This window comes from Camelus ferus, chromosome X (genome assembly GCF_009834535.1).
Source record: "Camelus ferus isolate YT-003-E chromosome X, BCGSAC_Cfer_1.0, whole genome shotgun sequence".
In the NCBI taxonomy this organism is placed as follows: domain Eukaryota; kingdom Metazoa; phylum Chordata; class Mammalia; order Artiodactyla; family Camelidae; genus Camelus; species Camelus ferus.
In genome coordinates this window covers 24,327,360-24,338,457 of record NC_045732.1, presented here as the reverse complement: position 1 = coordinate 24,338,457, position 11,098 = coordinate 24,327,360, and positions in this window count along the sequence as shown.

Genomic DNA, 11,098 nt, shown 5'->3' with positions numbered 1-11,098 from the left:
TCAAGTATGTGTTTTGGAAACACATCAGTGTTTAGATCTGGCAGCAGTGTGGATCGTGCTTGGTCCCTTACTCCTTACAGTAATCCTAACCATCGTGCATCATGCTGAGGAAGGAGAGGATCATAGCCTTAAACATCAAAGGAGAGTGCCAGAGAGGAAAAAGGAAAGAGGAGGAAAGACGAAGTATGAGATGTCATGGTGTGAAGTGAGATAATGAGAAAAATAGAAGAAAGCCAAGGGAGAACAGAGTAGATGCAGACAACCAAGAAGTGTAACGGTGCTGAACCTGAACCTGTTTACCAGTGGTTGAGAGAAAGAGCCCGGTGTAGCTTCACTCTGCTGTGTACCGGCCAGACTTCCAACTGTCAGCACGGGTAGCCCTTTGCTTCAGGGCCTCCTCTGGTTGCTCTAGCCCACTCTGCCTGTAGGCTATAAGTGGCAAAGAATGAAAAGCCCTTGGGAACTTTCCTCAACTGAAGACTGGCAGGAATTGGTAGATAAATAGTCTAGCTCCCTTCCTCCTTAGATATGCTAACTCTCAGGTATGTGCTTTACCTCCCCAACTAGATTAAGCTCTAGTTGCCCAGAGTGGGCACCCTGGACAATGCATCCTTTATTGGCTGACTTCCCTGCCCTGTCTTTCTTCCCCACTCCCCAGCTGGAATCTCCTAGGCTCACCTCCCAAAGAAACAACTTGTATCCTCGTCCCATATGCTAATTAGAAAGCAAATAGGTGTGAGGGAATAAATGAGAATGGAATAGTGAAAGGTTGGAAAGTGAATATGAAAAATAAAAGAATTACAGGCAGAAAAGACAAAAAGGAAACTTGCTAAATCTTGGAAGAGATGAAATGTAAGAATCCAACCATAGATCCCTTAAAGCAGAGGTTTTAACACTGGCTGTACATTAAATCACCTGAGGAGATCAAAAAACAAACAGTCAGTACCCAGGGCCCAGGCAGCAATTCCTATTTAACTGCTCTGGGTGGGTTTGGGGGCATTTGGTATTTTATAAAAATTCCCCGTGGGATTCAGATGTGCAGTGGGTTGAGAACCATTGCCTTGAAGGGACAAACACACTGTTCAAAACATGACAGGCACATAACAATTATAAATATACAAAGCCTGACTCCTGATTCTTCTGAACCTCCAACTCCTGCTTTGTGCTGCTCTGATATTTGTATCATTGTGATCAGAGGAATGGGTAGAAATGTGTACTTCTAGGAGTGAGTGGCTGAAAATGAATGGGAAAGGTGGGAGAAGCAAAAGGAAAGCTAGCTGAGAAATGAATAAAGATCTGCATACTTTTTTTTCTTTTTTTATTGAAGTATACTCAGTTTACAATGTATCAGTTTCTGGTGTACGGCATAATGTTGCAGTCATACATATACTGAATATATTTGTTCTCAGATTCTTTTCCATTATAGGTTACTACAAGATATTGAATATAGTTCCCTGTGCTATACAGTAGAAACTTGTTGTATATGAGTCTGCATACTCTTGAAGGCTTTGGAGTTAGACTGGATTTTTCTTTTAAGTGTATAACCATGCTGAGGCTGGCCTCAAGGTGGTCTAGTTTTTGAAAAAAAACAATTTTTTAATAAATATTTGATCTGCAAGGGGAATGAACAGAACAAATGTGCCTAAGAGAGAACATATGATGGTCTGGGAATTCCTATTACTTCACTGGGGACAAATCCAATAGACTAGATGACACTTATTCATAATCTCTGTTGTCCTGATTTGGAGCAGAAAGTAATTTCCTCTTTGATTTTGGACAAGCTTTTAAGGAAAATAATGACACCCGTCAGTGTTTGTTGAGGACTGAATTGGCAGGGAGAGTCAGGATGGGAAAAGGTTGATGATCAGCCCCAAGAATCATCACTGAGTGAGCCAAGAGTTCTTTAATGAATGGGATGGAAATAAACATTGCAACAAATGCAAGTTTTCCAAATTTCATCTCCTCAAAGAGGAGGATGAAAATCAGTGGCACATATGATATTAGCAACCCCCAAAAAGAAATCCACAGCAAATTTAGAACTAGAAGAAAAATCAAGTTAACTTTCATTCCTTCAGTTATTCTTCATTTGTATCATTAGATTACCATTTTAATAACAATTGGTGGTAAATGACACTTTACAGTGCAATGGAAAGAGGTGGACTTTGAAGTCAAATACACCTGGATATGAATCTCAGGTTACTAGGTGTGTGTTCTAGTGCCTACTTCATTAGGTTGTTTCTAGGATTAAATGAGATAAAGACATATGGGTCATGTACCTGGTGCATAATAATTGCTCAATGAAATTAACTGGCAGTCACAGTAGTAGCAGTAGTCACAGTAGTATTAATATTATTCAGTAACCTTTCTGAACTTCACTTTCTTCATTGGGAAAGTGAGAAAAATAAAACCCGCCTTGTAAAGGTTTTGAGAATCAATTTGCAAATGAAGTAACTTATTTAAAAGACCTAGGTCAGTGTCTGGCTCAAAGAAGGTAGTCAATTAATATGGTAGTTATTGTTATTGGTGTGTTATTGTTTGCCCAAGACCTCATGAACTTCCCTCACTGATCCCTGTCCCCACTCACTGGACATGTCCTCAAAACCGTGTCAACTATTCAGTCAGTGGACCATAGTTTTCTCTCTACCCCAGGGCGCATGACATGTAATCAGAAACATATATCATCCTCATAATATAGCAGATAGGAACGTTGGTTTGGTTTGGTGCTCACTCTCTGATTCCTTTGGCGCTCTTTCCCCTACTGACACTCTTTAACCACCACCAACCTTTAAGTCACTGCTTAAATACAAGTATTTTTATCTGAGGGAAGGAAGAAGGATTATTGCTTAAGACAAAGTCCTCCAGGCAGTCGCATTAGGAGATTGTGAGGTGGTGACATCTCTGTTCTAGGCAGGCTGTGCAGACTTCTGCTTGCACAATGGAAGGAGCAGCCCAAGGAATGCGGAAAAGAGGGTGAACCAAAATCCTGGTCCCGAGAAACAGGTTGAGCCAAGTGGTACCAGATGGACAGTGAAAAATGGAGACTATGTCTTGTTTTGTAGCTTACTTATCATCCCCAAGTAATCTCCATTTTGCTGAAGAGGACCTTTAATCTCTGAAATAGAACAAAAGCCAGCTTTGATTAAAAGCCTTTATCATGAATTTAAGAAGCACCTAAATTTATAAAATGTGGCTCTTGAGAAAGTAAATTGTGCAGAGAAATTTGGTTTATGAGGACAAACCCAAGCACAGAAGAAACAGTCATTTCCTGTTCCACTCAGGTTGCTGAGCTGCTGTCTTTTCATTTATCTTCAATTTCTTTTTGCTTTATGTTAATTGTTTCAAATAAGCAATGAATATAGAATAAATATGGCCTAGATTTTAAAAATTAACTATTAAATCCTGTAGGACTAACATTCCCATCTTCCATTTCCTATCTTGTGTCCCAATTAAATACAATTATGAAATGATACATACAGCATAATTCAGTCAGCTCACTTTAAAAAAAAAAGTATAATTATCTATTTTTCTGAATAGTCAACTATTACATGTTCCTCATAAAAGAAAGAAATTTCATAAAGGCCAAAGAAGAAAGAAAGATCACTCATAGCCCTGCCAGAGAAATAAACACTATTACCATGTTGGTGAAATTCACTCCTGTACTTTTTAAATACATTTGTATGTTTTACTTACTCAGAATCATAGTATATGTGCTGTTTTGGGGATCACATTTTAAAGTCATTCAATGTCTTTCTCAATATGATTTTTAGTGGCTGCATAATATTCCATCAAATGGTTAATTTAGATAGTCAATCTCAAATGGTTGACCATTGGGTTGTTTCTAGATATTTTTGCTATTTTCATACTTCAGGGAACATTCTTGTACATACATCTGGGCACAACCATGATTATTTATTTCTCAAGGATAAATTCCTGAGGGGAGTTTCTGTACAAATGACATGTTTATTTTAAAAGAGTTTCATAAAGGGCATTTTTTACTTTGTAGAACCTACCACAAGTATCACTAAATGATCATTCTTGTAATTATTTTTTTCAAATGATTGACTTTTCAAATAGTTCTAATATTTTGGCTTCCAATCTCCATCTCCCTCACTGTCTTTGTGTCTGAAAGAAATGTAAAAATCTTTTTGTCAAGAACATATTTTACTTTGGGAAACATGGTAGCCATAGCCACATGCCATGAAAGCAAAATGTTCAGTAAAGTCCCAGATAGTTGCACACTTGACACAGATGTTCCCTATAGCCAATAATGTCTACAAGGGCAGGCATCTCATACCTGCTTACCCCTGCAGACACAGTATAGCATCTGGAACAAAGTAGAAACTCAAAAACTACTTCTTGAATAAATGAATAAATAAATGAATGATCATCTGGTGAGGATTACATCAACTTGCATTCCCACCGATAGTGAAAAGAGCTCTCATAACCTCCGTCAGCTAACTTTTAGGCCAAAATTCTACATATTCTATAAATGCTCAATTGTTTAAGAAAAATATAATAGCTTAAGCAGATAAAATTATCTAAAGGAGTTGCTCGGTCTCACCAAAGTTAAAAGTGTGTGATATAATTTACCTACTTCATATGTAAATGATTAATAGAAATACGATGTAAACCACTTTTGTAATTTTAAATTCCTTAGTATTCACATTAAAAAATAAAAAGAACTGAGTGAAATTAATTTTAATAATATATTTAATCCAATAAAATATTTTTACTTCAACATGTAGTAAATATTAAAAAGTATTGTAATTTTACATTCTCTTTTTCATAATGTCTTATAAATCCAGTGTGTTTTATAGTCAGAGCACATCATAATTCAGACACTAAATTTTCATCAGAAATACCTGACCTCTCTTTAGATTTCATAACATTTATAGCTGTTCCATACTCAAAGGTGTTCCAAATTCTCATACCCAAATTTTTCCAAATATACTACAGAGTTTACCAATAACTGAATTAAGTATCAGTTTTTAAATTTTAATTCAAATAAAATAAACTTCAGTTCCGTAATGACAGTAGTCATACTTCAAATGCTCAATAGCCACATGTGGCTAATGGATGCTGAACTGGACAGCATTGCAGAAGTCAGCTCTTTCAATGAGTATCTTGTATATGGCCCATTAGCATTTAACAAGTTATTGTATAAATTAGACCTTATTATCCCTGTTTTCAGATGAGGACAGGAATGCTCTGAGAAGTTATCATTTGTATAAGATCACACAGCTAGAAATTAGTTAAGACTCAGATCTAGACATTTAGACCCCAGAGGCTGAATCCTCCCCCTATCCCACTAGCTGGAAAAAAAAAACACACAGCAAAATGGAACATCTATGTTAGGTGTGCAGATATCTGGGACTTTCCTAGACACTTTGCTTTCATGGCATATGGTTATGGCTACCATGTTGCCCAAATTAAAAACATAGACACATGGCTTTGACAAAAGATTTTTGCACTTCTTTCAGGTGTGAAAGACAGTGAGAGAGACATAACTTGGAAACCAAAATGTTGGAATTTAAGGACATTTCAATAGTTTATGGTAATAGTTTCCAACTTCTTTTAAGCAGCAGAACCCTTTTGTCCCTGAGATTTTCACTAGAACCCAAATATATAAAATGAACAAAAGTGAAGCTGCTCTATTAAATCATAGGTGAGGGAGTTCCCACTCCACATCCCCCTCTGCCACCCCGTCCCCTCACCATGGAAGCCCCTGAGGTAACACCCCGGAACCCCGTGACCCCATGAAACAGCATTTAAGAGCCACTGTTCAGAAAGGACTTCTGCTTTCAAAACGGTGAAGTAGATGTTACCTTCCCCTATTTCACCTTCTAAGTACAGCTAAAAACCCCTAAACATTATATGTAAAACAAATACAGGAAGACTCAGAAAAGTAGAGACAAGAAGGCAGACAAGCTGAAGACCTTGGGGCCTGAAGAAAAACATGGTGGTGAGTTCTTGGGTTTTTTACTTTTTGTTTTTGCCCCAAATATACCAGTTTGGGTACTGGAGAAACTGGCAAACTGGAAACCCCAATGGGCACAGACCAAAAAAAAGCTCCAAGAAAAGCCTGCCCTTTCTATCCAAAGGACTGTGAAAGAGACAGCCTTGAAAGACAGAAAACTCGGCAGTAACCACTCTCCTCCAGGTTAGCAACATAGAAAACACTGCAGCCGCCACCACCATCTTCAGCAGCAAAAGAAAGTATGGGAAACCCATTTTTCCACACTTTGCAGACTGTTAACAAGGCACTGAAAGTCCCCCAACAGGGTGTTATGAGAGAAGGCCAAGTGACAAGCCGGGACCTTCATATCCATCAGGCAGTAACAAGGCTCACCCACCTCCTGGTGTCAGTGGAGACCATGTGGGGAAGCTGGACTTCATTCCCACCTGACAAGGAAGAGGCACCCCCATCACACTGGAGTGGGGTCAGAGGAGGCCTAGCACAGAGTCAGGACTTTCCACCCACTGGTAATAAGGCCTCCCACCCATGGTGTCCATGGAAGCTATGTGGGGAGCAGGAAAGAAGCACCCCTATTCCTCCCAGCCAGGGTGCTATTGGCAGAGGCCCAATAGGGAAGGAACCTGAACTCCCACCTCAACCCTGCAGTAATGAGTATCCCTCCCCACCCAGGTGTCAATGGAGACCTATGGAGAACCTGGATTTCTACCCCTACCTAGCAGTAACAAGAAAGCACACATACCCCTCCTTCCTGACGAAGTGATGTCAAAAGAGTTCAGTTAAAACAGAAGCTTTACATGAGATCCAGGGTCTCATAACATAATACCAAATATGTCTTGAGTTTCAACCAAAAATAACTCATTACACCAAGAACCAGAAAATCTCAACTTGAATGAGAAAAGACAATCAACAGACACCATCACTGGGATGACACAGATGTTAGAATTATCTGACAAAGATTTTAAAGCAGCCACCATAAAAATGCTTCACTAAGCAATTATAAACACACTTGAAATGAATGAAAAATTAGAAGGTCTCAGCAAAGTAATAGAAGATGTAAAGAAGAATCAAGTGGAAATTTTACAAGCGAAAATACAATAACTGAAATCAAAAATTAAATAAATGAGCTCAACAGCAGAATATAGAGGATGGACAAGAGAATTGGTGAACCTAAGATGGAACAATAAAAATTACCCAATCAGAACAACGGAGGGAAAGTAGACTGGAAAAAAAAAATGAACAGAACCTCAGAGACCTGTGGGACTATAACAAATGATCTTAACATCTGTGTCATCAGAGTCCCAAAATGAGAGGAGAAAGAGGGTCGAGCTTAAAAAGTACTTGAAGAAATAATGGCTAAAACTTTTCCAAATTTGGCAAGCAGCACAAACAGATTCAAGAAGCTGAGAAAACCCCAAATGGGACAAACTTAAGGAATTGCACACAAAGGTACATCCCATAGTCAAACTTCTGAAAATAAAAGACAAAGGAAAAATCTTCAAATCAGTGAGAGAGAAATGACACATTATCTATAACAGAAAACAGTTTGAATGACAGCAGATTCCTCATAAGAAACTAGGGAGTCCAGAAGGAGGTGGCACAAAATTTCTCAAACACTAAAGAAAAGAAAGAAGAGCTGCCAACCCAGAATTCTACAGCCAGTAGAAATAGCCTTCAAGAATAAAAAAGATAATAAAGACCTTCTCAGATGAAGGAAAAAATAAGGGCATATATCAATAGCAGACCCATGCTAAAATAATGACTAAAAGAAATTCTCTAAACAGAAAGGAAATGATAAAAGAAGGAAATCTCAAAACATCAGAGAGGAAAAGAATAATGGAAAGAATAAAAGTATGGGTACATACAATAGACCTTCCTTTTCTTCTTGAGTTTTCTAGATTATGTATGCCAGTTGAAAGCAAAAATTATGATACTGCCTGGAGTAGTTCTCAGTGTATGTAGAGGAAATAGTTAAGAAAATTATCAGTGGGATATGATAAGGGAACATAAAGGGAAGTAAGATTTCTACACTTCAGACTGGTAGAATGCTGAAGCTAGTTGATGGTGGTAAGTTACGTGTAGGTAATATAGTAATTAGAGCAACCATTTAAAAAGTTATTCAGGGAGATACATTCAGAAGCAACAAACCAAATAAACACAAATTAATCAAATGTAAAGAAATCAAAATGGAATTCTAAAGAATGTTCGAGTCACCCATAGGAAGACAGGGGTAAAAAACACAGAGAACAAACAAAACAAAAAAAAAAAAGTGACAACTTCTTTCGAGAATGTAGAGTAACTGGATCTCTGGTACATTGCTGGTGGGAGTGTAAGATGGTACAGCCACCTTACAAAATAGTTTCACAGTTTTTTAAAGACTAAACATACACTTACCTTATGACCCAGCAATCTCACTCCTGGGCATTTATCATACAGAAATGAAAACTTACTACCACATGAAAACCTGTACATGATTTTTCATAGCAGCTTCATTTGTAATAGTCCAAAACTAGAAATAACCAAAATGTTCTATTATAACTGAATCATTAAATGAACTGCTACATCCACATCATGGAATCCCACTCAGCAATAAAAAGGAACAAACTATTGATACACACATAACCTGGGTGAATCTCAAGAACACTCTGCTGAGTGAAAAAGGCAATCTCAAAGGGTCACAGACCGTGTGATTCCATCTATGTACACTCTCAAAATGACCAAAGTAGAGAGACAGGGAGCAAACTAGTGATTGCCAACGGTCAGAGGTGGTGTGGAGAGAGTGCTGGCTGGAACTATAAAGGGGTAGCTTGGGGGAAATCTTTGTGGTGATGGAATCTTGATTGTGCTTCCTTCAATCGATCATTATTTCAAAATAAAAAGGTTTTTTTAAATGGTCAGACTGAACCATATCAAGAATGTTGAGTAACTGTAACTTTCATACACTGCTGACAGGAGTCTAAATTGACATAAGCACTTAGGAAAACAGTTTGGCCATACCTACTGAAGCTAAATATGTGTGTGTGTGTGTGTGTGTGTGTGTGTTTACCTTTTGGCTACACACACACACACACCCCTTTTGATTTGACAGCTCAACTCCTTGGTATATACTCAAGTGACAGTGTATGTCCAACAAACGACAAAAGAACGCTCAGAGTACTTTTATTTATAATATCCATCAACCTAGAAACAACTCAGATATCCATGACCATTGAAATGGATGACTAAATTGAGGTCTGCTCATACAGTGGAAATGAGACAGCCTTGAAAAGAACTGACTCCTGCTACACACAATCACATGAAGGAATCTTAGAAGGAATCATATGATTCTATTTGTGTAAAATTCAAGAACTGACAAAACCAACTGATAGAGGTGATAGAGGTCAGAATACTGATTATCTCAGGAGAGTGGTATGGGTATCAACTGGCAAAAGGCATGAAGAAACCTTCTGGAGCTGTGAATATGATCTGTGTCTTACTCTGAGTGGTGTCTACGTGGGTGTATACTTGTGTGAAAATTCATCAAGCTGTACATGTAAGATTAGAGCACTTTACTATATGTAAGGAAAACCTCAATAAAAAGTAAAAACCAGAACAAAACCAGAAAACGACAAACCAAACCACTGGTCTTGGGAGACTGCTCTGCAATGTCTGGGCCATCAGGTCACTTTGAAAGCAGCACTGAAGTGAGGAGCTGTGTGTGATGGACACAGATACACTTTCCTGCTCTTGGGGCCTGTGGCAAGGAATGCCCTTCTCACCTCTGCCACCTCCCTTGGTGGCACCATATAAGCCCCAAATCTGCTGTCCCTGACTCCTCACCCCAAGCTGTGATTATGTTATACTCTACTTACTCAGTTAAAGAGATCATCACACCTTGGGTGAATACCTATTTGCAAACATTTGCAGGGAGAAATGTGGCACAGTCTGTGGAGTCAGATTACGTCGCCTGGGTTCGAATCCCTATTCTGTCACTTACTAACCAGACTTTGGACAAGACCTTCAGCTCGGTGGCCCTTCATTTTCTACCTTACAGTGGGTTATGATATCCAGTAAACTCTAAATTTAAGTTAAGTAAGATAGGCAAGATAATATACCAGCCTCTCTCACTTGGGGGCAAGAAGCCAATCTGATTCATTCCTGTGTGCTTATTAGCACTTAATACACTGCCTGCCAACAGCAAATGACAGTGTAGCCTAGTGGTTAAAAGAAAGGACCCTGGAGCCCCAGAGACGCAGGTTCAGAACCCAGCTCTCCTGTTTACCAGCTGTGGAACTTTGGGCATACAACTTACACTGTCTGGTGTCAATCTCCTTCTTTATAAAATAAGAGAATTAAGTGACAATTCATAAAGAATGTTTAGCACAGTGTCTGGTGCATAGCAGAAACTCAAAAATATTAGACTAAAAATGCATGTCTGTTTAACTGAATGGAACTGTAAAGGGATTGGTAGTTGAATCTATAAAATGAACGCTTGTACTTCTCTGAGCAATCCGAGCCTAACGTCTACGTGGAGTTCAGAAGGAAATATTTGCCCCCAGAGAATCCATCGTAGCTGAGATGTATAATGAACTCTTTGGGGGAGGTGAACTTCCTTTGCTTCAGACTCAGCCTCTGAGGGGAGAGATGTGAACTGTTTTCACTGCGGAGTCCCTTCCGTCCCCTCCTTCTGGATAAAGGCGAACTACTGTGCAGAGGCTGGTGGGTGGCACTGGGCCTACTGAGGGGTATTGATTTGTTCTTTCCAGGAAGAAATGCACATTATTCATTTTTTAATAGGCTGTCTTGTTCTGGAAGGCAACTCCTGTGACTTTGAAATAACTCAGTTGTGTGGTTTAGGTGCTGGCTGCTTTGGAGGGGAGGTGTGCTGTTTTGATTAAGTGGGTACACAGGAGAGCTCTGTTCTGCGGCCCATGATTAATGGAGGAAATGTCCTTAGTCCTGCTCTCTGCCTGTTCCTCGCAAAACTCATGGTGCACAGTCTCCCCAGAGCTCATTATGGCTGATAACTTCTTCTATGGCCCTGTCTTCCCCCAGACAGTCAAATGTGTCATTCTACACAGTGGTTTGAAAGGTTCCTGGTCCAGGATCATTTTGCCTGGCACTGATCGCTTTTCCAAACATTTC